General features: G+C 36.3%; 1 protein-coding gene across 1 annotated transcript in view; it reads right to left on the bottom strand.

Moving 5' to 3' along the window:
* LOC138069278 (zinc finger protein 184-like) overlaps nt 1-15,267 on the bottom strand; it is a 1,142,341-nt gene that overhangs the window by 936,481 nt on the left and 190,593 nt on the right. The gene's annotated exons all lie outside the window — the stretch shown is intronic.

Here is a 15,267-nt window from a genome sequence, read left to right as displayed (position 1 = left end):
TGATGGACAGGGAGGCCTGGCATGCTGCGATTCATGGAGTCGCAAAGAGTCAGACACGACTGAGCGACTGAACTGAACTGAACTGAAGTTTTTAGGTTGGGAAACATGAGTATCAGTTTGTAAAGATAATCTGGGCTAATGTGGGCATTGTAGAAATTCAGTCAATATAATCTATCATTGCTATGTATTTGGGATGGGGAGTAGGAGAAAAGATGAAAGATGAAACCGCAGTTAGTTAAGAAGAGTAAGAACAAGGTAGTTCTTGACAGCAGCTGTACACCCAGATATACTCTCATCTGAGACTGTGACTGACTACTTTGCATATGGCTAATAGTAAACACTATTAATAGTGAACACTACCACAACAGATGGCAACCCACTCCAGTACTATTGCCTGGAAAATTCCATGGACAGAGGAGCCTGGTAGGCTACAGTCCATGGGGTCTCAGAGTTGGATACAACTGAGCGACTTCACTTTCACCACAACAGAAGACAGAACATTTCATCATCCCCCAGAATTCTCTCCGCTATATCTCACTTTTACTACTGTATTCAACTACTGTTGAATAACCATGATACATTTTATTCTGTGAAAGGATACATAGGTTTTTTCCCACTGAATTTTTATAAGCATTTGATGGTTTTCCCCCACTTTACCCACTTAAACACTGCATCTAAACATGCACCTACAAAACAAACTTATCATCACCTTCCAACCAAACCACCCAATATGAGTTTTACAAATTTAACATCTCACTGACACCCACCCTTGCATTCAAATTCTAATTCTCCCCCTTGAATTCACTTCACTGATCAAGTCTGCCATTTCAAAGAAATTATTCCCCATCTTGAAGTCATTCTTTAATTTTAATAAATTAATAAAATACAATGAAAATACATACAAGACCAAAAATTTTAATATTAGAATGAACAGATTTAAAATTACATCCTAATAAATATAACAAATTTGACAGGGAAAATAAGAGAAGTATAAAAACTGTACACTTTAGTGTACATATAGGCAATTTATATACAGAATTGTTAGTTTAATCAATTCTTTTCATAGTTCCATAATGCCTATATGTATACTTTGAATTAACACATTATAAATCAGTATTTAAAATTTTTAATGTGATAAGTGAGCTTGCTTCTTGCTCGTTAATTTGTCTAATCTAGGTTGGATTGATGACAATGCTACTCTCAAGGGATAATGTATATTTAAACTGTTTCTATGTTTTGTTTTAATAACACTTAAGGTAGAGAACCCAGTTTCACAGAGGTATGTTGAAGGGAACAGAAGAAGAGATTTTAAAGCAATCTCAGCAAGCTCGGGATATTCATTTTTAACTTTTATCCAAAATGAAGCAAGTGATGCTGTATTTTCAAAATTCATTTTCAATCCTTCATCAGTAGCCAGCTTCAACAACTTATCCTGTAGGATTACAGTTAAATTTAAATTATCTTTTGATGAAAGAAATGGATTTTGTATCCATGAATTTCCTATGCGTGGATCTTCTTTTGAAGGAAAGTACAATTCAAAACAGTCTAACAAATTTGTAAGATGTTCACTGACAACTTTTCGTAGATGTGCAATATCAAGATCATTACCTACTTCATTGATAACTGTTGTTAAATTATGGAACATGTCATAACAATCTGTAGAAACTCTTTTTTTCCAAGCTTTTAACTTTTGTTTTTGTCCTTCAATCTTATCTGCCATTGAAAAACATGTTGCGTTCTTTCCTTGCATGCAAAGATTAAGATCATTAAAAATACTGAAGATATCAGATAAATAAGCAAGTTTGGCAATCCAATTCACATCTTTGAAAAGCTGGGACCAAACTGGCTTTTTGCTTTGCATAAATACTAAGAGTTCATTTCGTATTTCAAACAATCTTGATAGAACTTTTCCCCAGGATAACCACCGTATTTCAGCATGCAACAACAGTTGCTTATGATCAGCTTCCATATTATCACACAATAAAGAAAATAATCTTGAATTTAATGCATTAGATTTTATATAATTCACAATTTTTACTATGTCAGTAAGCACGCTGTTCAGTTCAGCTGATATTTTTTTCATAGCAAGACTTTCTCGATGAATGAAGCAATGTGTTATTTTACATTCTGGTGCAAGTTCTTTAATCTGGTTAATCACTTCAGAATGTTTTCCTGTCATTGAAGCTGCACCATCAGAACACACTCCTACACAAAACTTAAATTCCAAACCACATTTGTTGACAACATAATTCTTCAGAGCTTCATACAGTTCTGAGCTAGTTGTGTTTGTTGGTAAAGAGGCTGAAAAAAAGAATTCTTCCTTTATATCATCATCATGTTCAAACCTCACATATACTAAAAGAATTATCATGTTAGCAATATCTCTGCATTCATCAAGTTGCAGTGAAAAATACTTGGCTAGTTTTATTTGTTCTATGAGTTGGTCTTCCATATCATTCGCCAATTCCTGAATACGTCGAGCTATGGTGTCATTGGAAAGTGGTACTTGAGCTACCTTCTTTGCTGCAGATTCACCCAACATTTCTAAGCAAACTTCTTTGATGCAGTCCTTCACTAGTGTCTCAGCAATTGTGTATGGTGTTTTAGACTTAGCAACCGGAAGCGCTACTTTATAAGAAGCCCTCAAAGCACTAATGTTTATGTGAGAAACATTGAAAACATGCTTTGGTTGGCTTTTCAATTCATTACTCTTTCTTTCAAAGAATTCTTTTGGTTGTGAACTTATTTCTTTATGTTTTGAATATAGATGCCGCTTAAGTTTCGATGGTTTCATCGCTTCATTAGCCAGTACATCTCCACAAATAATACACTGTGGTTTCAGCACTTCACCATCAATTATGGCTATGAAACCAAACTCAATATATGAGGGATCATACTTCCGAGTAAAGCTAGTATGAACTCTTTTGGTTTTCACTCCCTTAAGATGACTTCCATTGTTACCATTCCTTTTGCTACTACTGCCATATTCAGAATAGGGGTGTCTTTTCTTCACAAAAAAGTCCAGTGAAGCTTGTTTTGTCATCTGCAAATTAGAATTAAAAATAAGCAATACAAATTTTACTTTCCTCTTTATTAATAATGTTAAACTAAAAATTGAAAACTAGGCTTGCATCATCAAAAAATCTACACGTAATAAAAGCTGGAAAGATGTGGAGAAAAAGGAACTCTTCTTCTACACTGTTGGTAGGAATGTATATTGGTACAGCCACTATGGAGAACAGTATGGAAGTGCCTCAAAAAACAAAAAATAGAGTTAATGTATGATCCTGCAATCCCACTCATGGGCATATAGTCAGAGAAAACTATAATTCAAAATGATACATACACCCCAATGTTCATTGCAGCACTATTTACAATAGCCAAGACATGGAGGCAACCTAAAGGTCCATGAACAGATGAATGGATAAAGACAATGTAGTACATATATACAATGGAATATTACTCAGCCATAAAAAAGAAAGAAGTAATGCCAACTGCAGCAACATGGATGGACCTAGAAATTATCATATTCAGTGAAGTAAGCCAGAAAAAGAAAGATAAATAAATGACATTGCTTATAAGTGGAATCTAAAAACAAGATACAAATGAACTTATTTCCAAAACAGAAAGAGACTCACAGACATAGAAACAAATTTACGGTCAGTTACCAAAGGAGAAAGATGGGGGAGGGATAAATTAGGAGATTGGGATTACCATATATATACTACTATATATAAAATAGACAACCAACAAGGTCCTACTGTATAGCATAGGGAATATACTAAATATTTTGTAATGACCTATAAGGAAAAAGAAGCTGAAAAAAGAATGGGTGTGTGTACACAATATGTATATGCATATATGTATATATAAATATATAAACTGAATCACTGTGCTGTGTACTTCAAACTAACATAATATTATAAATCAACTATACTTCAATTTAAAAAGTTTTACAAAACCAGGCTTGATTAAAAACATAAAATGATTTTAAAATTAAGTTATAAAGATAAGTAAATGTTTACATTTTCTCAGTTTTACACAATTCTGGGTTACAGCTGACAAGTTAAACAGCATATCACACATTTTAATGTGAACCTATTATACCTGACTAATTTACAACTGCTATCACATGTGATTCACCTTGAGAGTTTAACATCAAAACTGAATATTCTATTTGAAAAGATGAGTTCATTAATCATGTGCTTGGTATCAGCAATGTCATATTGTTGTAATTTCCAAGTACTCTCAATATGTGTACTTACCTCATTATGAACTAGTATGACAGTTTGTAGACCAGCACTGGTCTGAAGAACAAACTCTGACTACTACTGGCCCCAATCATGTGTAATCTTCATATTTCAAAACACTAACTTGAACACATATTAGCTCTACTTTATAAAACCTAATGATTGAAAAATCTGTTTGGCCTTATTTCACACTCTGCATTTTAATCAGAAAACCAAACTTTCCCAACACAAACTCATGTCTCCCAACCAAATTTCTCATTCCCTGCCTTCTTAAATATTTCTTCACTTGCCCTGAGATGCCCTTGCTTAGCTTACCTCTCCACCCAAACTTACATACAACTAAAACAATGTAACAGTAAGTTCATCTGTTCCCAAATTTATCCATCTGTAGAAACATACCACCAGGCATACCATTTGTCCCCTGGATCCTAGCTTTCTCATCCCCCCAAGAAATGCTTGACATCAGAAAAAAGAGATATTACTGCTGCTCACTTCAGAACAATAAACAAAGCAGCATCCAAAGTTATAACTTCCAACTTGAAAAATGAGTGGAGGGAGGACGTTAAAAGCAATTGACCTTTTTTTGGAGAAAATATATCCAAGATGGCCATCATTGTGCTTTAGTGTGCCATGCCAAAACTTTCTCATTCATCATGATCACAGTAAAGTAGAAAGAGGCTCTTGCCTTGCTTTGATCCACAACAAATTCTTTGATCTACACTCAAATTCTTACCCAGTCTCCTGCTTTGTCTGATGAAAACGGTGTTTCCGATGGCTTTAACATTTTGAAAGGTTGAACAGTCAAACTTCTTGGAACCTCATCAGGCTTCCTTTTCATTGTAGTGGTCTGGTAGCAAAGACTACAAGTTATTTTGTTACAATAACCATCAGTCTCATGTTGAGAGGGCACTCCACAGATTGCATGGATGTTTCTACAACATGATTCACAACTATTAGCACCTATGCATTCTTTTCCACAACTTACACATGATAAAAAATTCAGTCTGCCTTCAGGAACAGTGTTTTGGGCTACCTTAGGAGTAATAGAAAGAATCTCTTCAATATCACTACTATCTGTTCCAATCTCAATGTTTTCTTCATGCTGGGCTCTTACAGTATTTTCTGATTCTTTATCAGCCTGTTCCAATTCATTTTCTGTGTTCAGGCTGGCAACAAGTTCTTCAGTTGACTGAGAATGAGAGAGCCCCAGTTTAGCTTCAGAGCTACATGCACCCTCACATAGAGTCTGTTGCATGCGTCTGTGATGGGGTTGATTTTGGGTCATTTGAATAAACCACAAAAATTCAGCCCAGTGTGATGAATTATTAGTTTGCATCCAGGAGATAATCCGATTTTGGATATCCTCATTAACTTGATTTATAGAACTTAGGCTTTGACAGGCCTGAGGATTCCCATGAACAATTTTAAGTTCTGGCCAAATATTACTAAGTTCACTGACAATCTGGCTTGAAAATTCCCTCCCACTGTCAGACTGTAGAACACTGGGCGCTCCAACAATTGTAAAAATATCTAAAAGAGCACGTGCAACCTCTTCAGGCCTTTTAGATTTTAACGACCGCAAAAAACTCAAGTTTGTGCGAAAGTCTTGATAATGCATGATAAATTTATACTCTCCATCAGGATTCAACTGCATGTCTATAAGATCCACTTGGCATCTTGAGTTAACTTCCTTAATTGACTTTGATGTTAGAACTTTCTTGAGTTTTGAATTTTTCTGTTGGCATGGTTTGCAGAGTGTCAAGTATAGCATTATAACTTCTTTTGTGATGTTCTTGTATTTTGCTTGTAACTCTTTTTCCATCCGGGTACGTCCGCCATGTCCAATACTGAGATGTGTATCATGCAATATGTCAAATAAGTCCTCACTATGTAAATAAAACCGTATTTTATCTGTTTTCCCATTTATAGCCTCAATTAGCTTCTCATGACCTTGTACAATGATCACATCAAATCTAGCCAAGCGCCGGTAGTCAATTGATTCTTTTTTTTCCTTAGCCTTAGCTTCTTTCACTTCCCTGATTAATTGACAGTACTTTGCTTTAGAAAATATCTTGGTGTTATTACTCTTGTTTTCCAGTAACACTGCTAAGCTTCTGAAGAACTTTTCTCTCATGGTTTCTGGTTCGATTTCTGCTTCATTAGTATCTAAACTACTAAAGTTATCATCACCCATGCTTTGAGACATCATGGAAAGCCACAAGAATGACCCTAAAACATAAATGAAAAACCAATTAGAATATTTGGGAATATAATCTAAATACCACATTGCCCAAATAACCACGAGAGCTTGGAGTAGAAGTAGATATGAACACACAAGAGGGGCAGCACAATCTTGATTAAGAAGTCTACCTTTGGAGGAATAAAGAGAGGTAGCCAGGAACAAAAAGTTCCGATACAGAGTAGAAAGCCAGGTTATGACTTTCCAGAGCAGTATTCAGGGTTAACCTTAAAGTAAAGCACTGTTTTATGTAAAACAGAAAACAAATTGATGTTATTATTTTTTCATTTATTTATTAATTATATAAAAACTGGTTTTTGGCTAGAGAAGTCTCAGAAATACAGTAATAGTTTTTTTTTATATAGAATGATAGTTTCTTAATTAATTAATTTACTTATTTTGGCTGCATCCAGGTCTTAGTTATAGCGTGCAGGTGGGATCTTTTGTTGCAGCACCCCAAACCTCTAGCTATGTCACAAGGCTCTGGAGCCCACAGGTTCAGCAGTTCCTCCATGGCATAAGGGATCTCAGTTCCCACGTGGATCTTAGTTCCCTGACCTCCACTGCAAGGGGACTGGACCACCAGGGAATGGATGCTTAACTACTGAACCATCAAGGAAGTCCTAATAGGTGTTTTTGTCTTTTTTTTAAGTCTCAGGCTATACCACATTTTGTTTTATTCAGTCATGTTGGCTGGTATAGCAACATCTGAGGCTTAAGTTTAAAGATCATATATTTACATCAGCTCCCTTTTGGTGCTTGTAAAACTATAAGCCCAATATAAATACCCTTACTACTGATTTTGATAAAGAAAGAGCAGCAGATGAACCTGAAGTAGTGAAAAATCTCTGGCTTAATATAACATATTAAAATAAATGTTTAGACTATTCATAATAATAAAAACATTTAAATAAATCAAATTTGGCTAGTCTTAAGGAAACTACTTTGAAAAAATAAAAAAGAATAATTTGGAATTAGCATATAACCTTGAAAGTCCTATAGATGCTTGGAAAAAATGCTTTTTCTCAAGTTGTTTGATAATTAGCATACCAAATATTGAACTGGTAAGTTGAAATAATTCTCAAATGTTCATAATTTCCAAAGCTTCAAAACTGTGTGCTTTGGCCTCATATAACTCTCAATTGTTCCAACAAGACCTTGATCATTTAAGCTTACAGTGAGTTCTCCTTTCTTGAAGATATAATTTATCAATAACATAAACTAGCACTCACTGTTTCATATGTACAACTGACAAGACTATAAGTTTCTAAAGAAGCAGGGATCACTTTTCCTTCTAGTATTTCTTCCACTATCTAACATTTTATTACAAAGAAAAGTGTTGGATAGGGAGCTCCTTGGTGGTCCAGTGATTCAGACTTGGTGCTTTCACTGCTGAGGCCTGGGTTCAATCTCTGGTCAGGCAACTAAGATTCTGCAATCAAGCCTTGGGGTGCAGCCAAAAAAGAAAATAAAGTGTTGGATAAAAATTTGTTAATTAGCTTTATAATGAAGTGACAACACTCCTGAAAAGTGCTATTTCAAAATGTGACTGAAAAGACCATTATATAGATAGTATTTATTTCCACACTGATACATTTTGTATCATGCTATGGAGCCATGAACATAAAGGAAGGTAAACAAGGATAAACCCGGGAGAAGAAAGTAATATAAGGCAATGTAAATGAGAACCAAGAGAATATGAGCTTCAGAAATTCGTACAATCAATATTAGTAGGTCTATGATAAGCAGAAAATATGGAATTGCTAGGGATGTAAGAAAAGAAAAAGTGATATTAATTGTACTTAGGCCTTTTGGAAAAAACAGGTGCTCCAGAACCAAGCCAGCCTGCACCACTGCCTCTACCACACATTACACTGTTCATAGTCCTTAGCTCTCTAGTGGACATGAACTTCAGAAATTCCATTTTCTTCAGTCGGATTTCTAAGTAATATTTCCCATCTTAAATAGCCATATGTAACAAGAATTGGGGAGCAGAGGCTATAGAAATGGGACTCATGGCTATACTGACAAGTGATCCACATTTATATACAGAGGCATCTCTGATTTATCTATCCACAGGTACTTAATTCCATTGCAAGTTATCCATGAAAAACACTGTGTTCAATTATTTTTTACATTATTGTTTGATTGCTTAAGTCAAGTTCATTAATAGCATTACTCTACACTGGTTGACCTTTCCTTCAGCTATATTCAGTAGAAGCTTCAATGGAATAAAGTTTGATAACCTTTCAATGAATGGGCCCTTCCCTCTCCCAAATCTCATACTCTTTCCAAAGACTAAATTATCCTCACCATTATCTTGAAGGAGGTGTGACTCTGGAGATTCACATTCCATTCTGTCTTCTATAGACTGGAGATGGGTACCTAAGGACTCCTTTGCAGTATCTAGGAGAGTCTTTTCTTCCATAGGAACTTCTTGCTCATATGTGCCCTGTGGGACCTGGGGTTAAATAGGTACATTTGGAAATTAATATAATGTTAATACTATCACTGCATAAACCATAGCGAAACCTTAAAACATTTTTCTACTGAAATGGAAAGGATGTAAGAAGAAAAAGTCTTCACTGAATTCTTAAGAGGAGTGCTAGATAGAGTAAAACGAGAAATAAAAAATACTAGAACAAATAAGGTCAGAGCCATACAACAGAAATTGGACAGAAGTTGATATGCAAACCTATGGTTTTTGTTTTGGGGACTAACAATGGAAGCACATTAAAGGAATATTCCCTAAACTGTGATAACTGGGAGAAAATTGTAAATGAGTTTCAGTAGGAGCAATTTAAAGTAAATATTTGGGGTGAAATTATCTAATAATGACTAATGAACTATTTAACCCAGGAAGAAATAGGACAGTTGTTTTAGACCAAATGTGGAAAACGTTAGCCCACTGTGTTATGTATGGATACAGGGAAAAAAGCCAATCAAAGTGGGTAACTGTGTTGGGTGAAAAGAAAATATTATTTTAGCCTTAACACCAATCATCTAGTACTCGTGTCATAATTAAACTCACCCTATTGTCTCCAAAATATACAGTTGATTCTTGGACAATATTGGCTTGACCCTTAGGGGGTCTATCAACAAAGGAATTTTTTTTTTCCAACAGCAAATACTACAGTACTACACAATCCTTGGTTGGTTGAATCTGCACATGCAGGAGCAGATCCGGAAGAACCGTGTATAGGGATGCAGGTCAAGAAGCAACAGTTAGAACCAGACATGGAACAACAGACTGGTTCAAAACTGGGAAAGAAGTAAGTCAAGGCAGTATACTTTCACCTTGCTTATTTAACTTATGTGCAGAGTACATCATGGAACTCCTGGACTTGATGAATCACAAGCTGGAATCAAGATTGCTGAGAGAAATATTAACAACTTCAGATATCCAGATGATACTCCTCTAATGGCAGAAAGCAAAGAGGAACTAAAAAGCCTCTTGATGAGGGTGAAAGAGGAGAGTGAAAGTTATTGCCACTGACTTTAAATAAACACTGTCTTTAATATAGAAGCATGTTTGGGAATCCCTTGGTGGTCCAGTGGTTAGGACTCAGCACTTTCACTGTAATGGCCTGAGTGTGACTCCTGGTTGAGGAATTAGGAACCAAGACACTAGGTGGATAAACACACACACACAAACACACACATATAAACATGTTTACCTCCAAGTTATCTATATGGCACTGTTTGTGACACATTTGCTTACCATATTCTTTGGAAACCAGAAGTAAGAACATATTTAAGGCTCTTCATGGGAAATAGATGGGGAAACAGTGGAAACAATGTCAGACTTTATTTTGGGGGGCTTCAAAATCACTGCAGATGGTGATTGCAGCCATGAAATTAAAAGACGCTTACTCCTTGGAAGGAAACTTATGACCAACCTAGACAGCATATTCAAAAGCAGAGACATTACTTTGCCAACAAAGGTCTATTCAGTCAAGGCTATGGTTTTTCCAGTGGTCATGTATGGATGTGAGAGTTGGACTGTGAAGAAAGCTGAGCGCTGAAGATTTGATGCTTTTGAACTGTGGTGTTGGAGAAGACTCTTGAGAGTCCCTTGGACTGCAAGGAGATCCAACCAGTCCATCCTAAAGATCAATCCTAGGTGTTCATTGGAAGGACTGATGCTGAAGCTGAAACTCCAATACTCTGGCCACCTCATGCGAAGAGTTGACTCATTGGAAAAGACCCTGACGCTAGCAGGGATTGGGGGCAGGAGGAGAAGGGGACAACAGAGGATGAGATGGCTGGATGGCATCACTGATTCGATGGACATGAATTTGAGTGAACTCCAGGAGCTGGTGATGGACAGGGAGGCCTGGCGTGCTGTGATTCATGGGGTCTCAAAGAGTCGGACACGACTGAGCAACTGAACTGAACTGAGTGTTATTCCTCCTTCAGCCTCTATATAAGTTGATATATTAAATCTTTGTAAAATATAATTCTGTGAATCAGTTGTCATAACATTCAATAGGTATGTCTATCTGGACTGTGTTACAGTCTAATATCTGATTCTGCTAAGTCTAGAAATGATGTGGACAATAAGAAAATCTTGTAATAATCCAGGAAGGTGGTTAACAGCCAACTGTTTGGCACAGTTTGTTATCAGTAATCTAGATTGTTTCTGTCTGGCCTTTCAATAATTTTAACATTGTTATTTGTGTTATCAGCTTACTATAGCTTTTTCTTTAAATAATGTCTTTGTGTATAAATTTACCAGACGAAGTCTAAAGCTTCAGTGCCATTCACCAAAAGAAAAAAAAAAGTAATAAAACTTGTGTTACAATGTGTGGTACTATTTTAGTTTAGGAGAGTTTTCATTGACTTGTAGATCTTTTACTCACTTCTACACATGGATCTTTGTTAGTCATGTAAGCAACAAGTAAACTGGGAGAGAGATGTGTTAGGTAGATTCTATTCTATTCTAATGAAAATAGGTACATTAATGAAAAGAAGTATTCAACAGCCAATAACTTCCCAAGGCTGTCTTAAAGAGAATAGCAGCCTCTGGGACTAATCACATCTCCATGGTTAACTCTAAAACTGAGTAAGAATGAAAGTTTAAAGGAGAGGAGGAGCTGTTACCTCCTAAGAACCAGAATTCTGATTTATAGTTATTTAATATACCTTAATGGAGAAGGCAGTGGCAACCCACTCCAGTACTCTTGCCTGGAAAATCCCATGGATGGAAGAGCCTGGTAGGCTGCAGTCCATGGGGTTGCTAAGGGTTGGACACGACTGAGCAACTTCACTTTCACTTTTCACTTTCATGCACTGGAGAAGGAAATGGCAACCCATTCCAGTGTTCTTGCCTGGAGAATCCCAAGGGTGAGGGAGCCTGGTAGGCTACCGTCTATGGGGTAGCACAGAGTCAGACACAACCGAAGCAACTTAGCAGCAGCAGCAATATACCTTAAAGTGAAAGGAACACAAATGATTCTACAATTGGAGGCTTTGAGTATGGCACCTGACTCCAGTTCTTTAAGTGTGCCACTTACAATGGAAGTAGCTTGGCCATTTCACATCCCTGCCAAAACCACTCTCTTGCAAATAGCCCTGTAGAAGCCATATTGCACTCAAATAGAACATTTCAATAGTTGGCCTTGCCAAATATTCTTAACTTGGTTAATTTTTAAAATTTCCCTCACTGGGCCTTGGTTTTACAAAAATAATTTCTCATTCACATGACATGTAGAATCTAAAAATGTGCATATAATCAAGCACCCTAGCCTATTGTCCAGGAGACATCAAATGAGAAATAAATATTTTTCTGAATATGATTTTTACGGTAAGTAATATAAACTTAGAAAACGGTGTATAACTCATAAACGTAGAGCTCATTGACATCACAAAGTGAACTACTCATTTGAAAAAATAGAACTTTAACAGCGTCTCAGAAAGCTACTTGTGTCTGACCCTCCTCACTCAATGTATCTACTATTCTGACATCTATCATCAAAGATTCATTTTCCTTTTTGGACTTTACAGAAACAGAATCATATAATATATACTTACTTTTGCCTGGGTTCTTTTGTTCAGCATTATATTTGTGAAATTCATCCACATTGTTGAATGTAGCACTTGCTCATTCATTTTCATTATTGTATAGTATTCAGTTATACAAATACACCATGATATATTCATCCATGACAACTTTTAATGGACATCTGTGTTGTTTAGAGTTCTTGGCAATTATAATAATCCTGCTATAAATATTATTTTGCATGTCTTTGAATGTGTTTCTGTAAGATATATACCTTGTAGTAGGTTTGCAGGACCACGGAGTATGGTTACACTCGGTTGACATTTCCAAAATGGTCATAACAACTTATTCCTATCAGTAGTACACAGGCATTCTACTAGCTCAACATCCTTACTCAAATTTGGTCACATCAACAGTGGTTACCAAGTTCATTTTAATTTGCATTTTTCTGGTCACTGTGTGCATTTGTGCTAAGTCACTTTAGTCATGTCTGACTCTTTGCGACTCAATGGACTATAGCCAGCCAGGCTCCTCTGTCTGTGGGATTCTCCAGGCAAGAATACTGGAGTGGGTTGCCATTTCTTCCTGCAGGGGATCTTCCCAATCCAGGGACTGAATCCACATCTCTCGCGTCTCCCGCATTGGCAGATGGGTTCTTTATCACTGTGCCATCTGGGAAGCCCAAAACAGACTTGCCTCAGGTCCCACCAAAATTTGAACTTGGATTCCTGGATTCAGAGTTCCGAGGGCAAAATACTGTCAGAACTATGAACTCTAATAATTCATTTCACCAGGCAGAACAAGATGCTCAAATAAAGTCTAGTAAAAGGTGTCAGTGGATGTCAGTATTCTGTGGGATGGCTTGAAAATTTGGGTCCATGAATACTGAGCCCAAACTGCACATAAACCAGAAAATTCCCAAAGGAAACTGTCACTGATATCTGAATGAAAGCCAAGATGTATTATAACATTATGGTGGGATTTAAGGAATTTATGTGTCATGTTCCTTTTCCCCAAGCTGGACACCATGTTATAAACTTACTTCCTCTTCTTAGACAGAACAAAGTATATAAGAAATCAATTTTCTTTTAAAACAAAAATTCATAAATGGTTGAGCCATTTCCCTTTGGTAAGTTTTTCCCTTCTCTGGTCTTAAGAATAAAAGATCTTATATAGATTTCTTTATATAGTATAATAGCATGCATCTCAGTTTGCCTAAATCTTTCCATAACTGAGGTAAAGGAGGTCCTGGAGGGAAAGATATAAGTCATCTGGGAGACAGGGAAACCTATTTATAATTAAACAATTTTATCAATTCTGTAAAGTTGGTATAAGCACAACCAGAACAACTCAAGACATGAAACAAACTATAGATATGGCTTGTGATGCATTTATCACTGATTCCTCCTCCTCCACAACCATATACCCACACACATCTAGCGTCTTGATTCCTCTGCATTTCCATTTGAGAGACCAATCCAAGGCAGGTGGGCCTGGTCTTAGAAGGAATGGGAGGAATTCCATTCAGCATTTACCACAGAAGTGTAAAGGGTGCCTTTGGATGGCAAAAATAAATTACAAAGTTGAAATTACCTCAAACTGATTATGACAGTCATTTGTCTTTCACTATATAACCATTGGCCTAATTCTTAGGAGAGGTACTTTAAACTTGAAAGAATATGTATCTTATATGTAGCTGACCATCATAATACACAGTTATTTAAACTTGACACCCTGCAATTAAAGTTATTTTTATAAACCAAAAATTTCAATGAGGTTAATTTTTTAAATATTTTTTAGGAATTAACAGCTTGTATCTATTTAAAATGTATGCATGTGTCATTTTAAAATTCCAGAATAATAGATTAATACTTATACCTTCCCACTTACATGTATTTCATTAAAAGAAATTATAGATAGGTGGTGATGACCATGGCTTTCCAGGTGGTGCAATGATAAAGAATCTGCCTGCTAATGCAGGAGATGCAGGTTGATCCCTGGGTTGGAAAGATCCCCCGAAGTAGGAAATGACAACCCACTCCAGTATTCTTGCCTAAAAAATTCCTTGGACAGAGTAGCCGATAGGCTACAGCCCACGAAGGTGCACACAGCTGGACGCGCCTGAGCATGTGCACATGGTAATGACCTTAGGGAGGCAACTAAGAAAGAGACAAAGGTTTTCTTGATTTCTGTAAGGTAATAAATGTGTTTTGGTGCTGAAAAATAGGACGTGCTCAATGAACAGTTGACTACACAGCAGGTAGTATTTTAATTGTTTTTCTAAGTCGATGGTGATTATTTGGGATTATATTTCACTTAGTTTTTCAGGCTAATAAAATTAATTAGTAGTATATGAATGTGTGTCAGCTAATTATAAAAAAGTTGATCAGAGGTGTCCTTATAATCATGGGGGGAAAATCCTTAACATTTTTGTATAAATTATGTACATATAATTAATAAAGTTGATATATTAAGTTCTGTTTTGATAATATTTAAAATACATACTCTAAATGTAAACAGCCCTTTTAAGTCATTATAAAGTGTTGTACATTGTAGTTATTTTCTATTTATAGTTTACTCAGGAATAATTTCGGAGAAGGCAATGGCACCCACCTCCAGTACTCTTGCCTGGAAAATCCCATGGACGGAGGAGCCTGGTAGGCTGCAGTCCATGGGGTTGCTAAGAGTCGGACACGACTGAGCAACTTCACTTTCACTTTTCACTTTCATCCATTGGAGAAGGAAATGGCAACCCACTCCAGTGTTCTTGCCTGGAG

This window comes from Capricornis sumatraensis, chromosome 22 (genome assembly GCF_032405125.1).
Source record: "Capricornis sumatraensis isolate serow.1 chromosome 22, serow.2, whole genome shotgun sequence".
Taxonomy (NCBI): Eukaryota; Metazoa; Chordata; class Mammalia; order Artiodactyla; family Bovidae; genus Capricornis; species Capricornis sumatraensis.
Note: the sequence above shows the minus strand (reverse complement) of the source record. Positions and strands in the feature narration are given on the sequence as shown.